At 37.5% G+C, this 3,105-nt stretch overlaps 1 non-coding gene across 1 annotated transcript; it reads left to right on the plus strand.

Moving 5' to 3' along the window:
• Positions 1 to 2,711: 2,711 nt before the first annotated feature.
• Positions 2,712 to 2,815, plus strand: LOC127204858 (U6 spliceosomal RNA). The gene has a single exon (XR_007832545.1). It is a non-coding gene; the product is annotated as a U6 spliceosomal RNA (small nuclear RNA).
• Positions 2,816 to 3,105: the final 290 nt, after the last annotated feature.

Genomic DNA, 3,105 nt, shown 5'->3' on the forward strand with positions numbered 1-3,105 from the left:
ACAGAGCTGTTCACCTACCAAATACTCGGAGCATTCATTCCATAAAAGCCTGTCTCTAATGATCAGTCTTATGGGCAGGATGTAAATGTCCTCATAAATGTTCTGCTGTCCCTGGCTTGTCACAGTCAATTTAGGAGCAAGTACCTGTTCTCTATAAAACCACATGGGTTAATCCACAGGGCATCAATTTTAGAAATTAGATGGATATATTGAACTGCCTCAGCTGTATTTCTGTCTGTCTGTCTGTTTATTTTCTTGCTCGACCACACCCCTCATTTGGTTAGCATTTTCTCTACCAACCTGATTATTTCCCATCTCCACCTGGATGATTAATTTAGAAAGTTCTATGTTTTTCAACCTTTAGGAACTGCTCAGTTTCTATTTCAATTATCCAACTGTGATAGCTGAAACAAAATAACAAACCAATAATTTTTTTAAGAGGCATGCAAGCTATGAGGCCCACGTCTGGGACTACAACGCATCCATCTTGTTCTCTCTTGCCCCTGTTACTTTCCTCTCCCTGGGCAGAGAGGGAAGATTTGGCCATAAATTCTGCAGAGCTGACAAGAACACATTTCAGGATCTCGTTTCATCTTCAAAGAAAATGTTAAAGAATAGAAATCCTTCAATGTCTTTGTTCTGGAAAGTTTCGAATAACCGTCTGGCATGCATACACGTGGATGTGTCACTCCTTAGCTCCCATTTTAAACCCCACTTCATGGAACAACCAATAATACTAAAAGGGTTACCTACCAGCCATGTGACATGGAATTATTCCACATTTCATACTATGACAACAATGGTTATGGTTAGATTTTATGATTGTTGTTAAGTCTTCAACTGACTGCACAATCCACCTAGATGTGTTGGGAACACTTTACCTGTTTTCACAAATGAGCACGGAGGCTCACTTTGAAAGATGTTCATTGCCATTTGTTTCCTAACTAATTGATCTTTGCATAAATACTAAAGAAATGCTATGGGCCCCAAAGTTACTAATTTTTAAAACGGACGGTCTGAGTTTGTGATATTGTTATATTACATAAACTTGAATAAGAAAAACTCTCCCAAAATCTAAGCAAGACATTTTTTTTTGGAAGAAACCTGTTCCAAGTCTTTGTTCGTAATGATATCCCCATGGCCTATCTAATGCCAGGTATTTTAATAAGTATTGATTTACTGAAATGCCATATTATCCCTTTATGGGAATGAGTTATATGTAAACATACAATATAAGGTAAGGAAAAAACATAAGAATGTATAAAGGAATGTCATCAGAAGAAGACTGTGAAAAGATTTCCCGCCAAACTTGTAGCAGAATTAAAAGTAGTGATTGACGTTCTATAATACAGGCACCCATGCTATCTGCCCTTCTTAATAAGTGTATTTGAGGACTAGGGATCCCATACTGTAGAATTTCCCTCAATCTGGACCAGTGCCTGCCTGAAATGCCTTCCTGTTGGTTTTGAAATGTATTTTAAGAATCGTACGACATCTTCACGTGTATGTCATTATGCTTTCTCACATACTTTCCTTCCCACTGACCTTTGTCCTTCCCTTTGGCCCCTTTTAACTGAGTCTGCATATGAAAGATAACTTAAGCAACTACTCTCTCAGACTGGTTTCTTTTACTTAATTCAGTACTCTCAAGTTCCAACCACTTTTCCTGGAAATACCATGATTTCATAAATTACCAGTGTGAATGAATGTATTTTTACCCACTCATCTGTGGATGGAAATCCAGTGGCATTGTTTCTTAGCTTCTGGCGTAGTGCTGTTCAGCAACACACACAGATGTGAAGCCTCTCTCTCTGGTACTCTGACTTAGAGTCCTTCAGGTTTACATGCAAACATGGTTTCAGTCTATATTCTGAGTCTGGAAGATTCTACACATTGATTTCCACAGCGGCTGCACCAGTTGACATTTGCACTAGAGGTTAGTGGGGGATCCTCTTTCCCCACATTTTCACCAGCATTAGTTGTCATTTTTTCTCTTAATGACAGACATTCTGACTAGATTAGGGTGGAATATCAAAGTAATTTTAATGTACAGTCCTTTGAAGGCTGAAGATGTTGAGCAGAGTTTGTTTCAGTCTTGAAAGTATAATGTAATTAAAATAAAATATTCCTCTTTTCCCTTTCCTCCCTCCAAGCTCTCTCACATCATATACCCCTCCTCTTTTTATGAATTGTTACTGAATGAATATATGCATATCCTATTCAGCCCAGATGTTATTTTATGTATGTTTTCGGAACTGACCATTTAGCACTGGACAATCAGTTGATATATTCTTTCCTGGAGAAGGACATGCCTCCTCCTGCTGTGAGCTTTCCTCAGTTGCTGATAGTTCTTTGTGTAGGGTTGAGGCCCAGTGGAGCTTCCCACATCTATGTGACCTGTTCCTTGGTATCATCATTTTTCAGTTCATGTGTGAACAGTCATGTTGGTGAGATTTTATGGGCACAGTTGCTGATGTTACTAAGAGACACAATCACAGCAAACTCCCTTATCCTCTGGTTCTGGTTATCTTTCTGCCCCCCTTCTTCTACAATCTTCTCTGGATACTGTTTCATATGTTTCTTAGCTATTTGTATATCTTCCTTTGAGAAGTGTTTATTCAGTTCATTAGTCTATTTGTTGATAGATGGCTTGTTTTCTTGATATTTTTCTTTTTTATAGACTTTATATAATCAAGTATTATCTCCTGTGGTTGCTTCAGAGGCATGTATATTAAAATTGGAACACTACAGAGAAGATTAGCATGGCCCCATATGCAAGGATGACACACAAATCTGTGAAGTGTTCCATATTTTAAAAAATTAAAAGAAAAAAGATATTTCTTGCCTAAAGAATAACTGGCAACTATACTTTGTCCTGCTCTATAGGCTATCTATCTCCTGGTGATCATTTCCTTTGCTATACAAAATAATTTTAGTGTTAGAAAAATCCCATTTATGAATTTTTAGCCTTATCTCCTTGGAATGTTTTCCATAAAGTACTTATCTATACATCGATCTTGAACTTCTTTTTGTAAGGTTTCTTCTAGAGGTTTCAAGGTTTCAGATTTTTGCTAAGGTCTTTCATCCTATTTTTATTCTGGCACA

The sequence above is a fragment of the Acomys russatus genome, chromosome 20 (assembly GCF_903995435.1).
Source record: "Acomys russatus chromosome 20, mAcoRus1.1, whole genome shotgun sequence".
Classification (NCBI taxonomy): domain Eukaryota; kingdom Metazoa; phylum Chordata; class Mammalia; order Rodentia; family Muridae; genus Acomys; species Acomys russatus.